The sequence below is a fragment of the Halyomorpha halys genome, unplaced genomic scaffold (genome assembly GCF_000696795.3).
Source record: "Halyomorpha halys isolate HHAL.00 unplaced genomic scaffold, Hhal_1.1 Scaffold1145.1, whole genome shotgun sequence".
In the NCBI taxonomy this organism is placed as follows: domain Eukaryota; kingdom Metazoa; phylum Arthropoda; class Insecta; order Hemiptera; family Pentatomidae; genus Halyomorpha; species Halyomorpha halys.
Genome location: NW_027108389.1, coordinates 213,845 through 214,367, shown reverse-complemented (window position 1 = coordinate 214,367; position 523 = coordinate 213,845).

Genomic DNA, 523 nt, shown 5'->3' with positions numbered 1-523 from the left:
AATCAAGATGAGCTAATTGACAACTGTCATTTGACTATTATTACTGTTATCCATTCCTTAATTAGTTTTAAAAACATCCAAAACAATACTAACACAATCAAAACAAACTACGAGCAATTAATCTAGCACAACAAATAAAACGGTGACGAGCTCAGCTGGTCTGTTACGTGACGTCATTCTCCATTTAACAGACCTATTATCAGACTCTCAACCATGTTATATGTTATATCGCTTTAACATGGTAAACGAAGGAAATATTTCTCCATTTAACACGCTTTAACATGTTAAAACAAAGATCCCGAATACCCCTATTGTATATAAGAGTGTTTTTATTTTTCTGATTATTTTTCTTTTATTATTATAAATATTGTTTTTTTCTTTGCAGGTACATAGTTTGATTTTTATCCTTCTGTTAATATATATTTAGAGAGATTTTATTTATTTTTATGTATTTTTGAATTGGAATATGATTAACTAAAACCCTATTTTTAAAGGTTTTCTTATTGAAGAACTTCGTATTTTC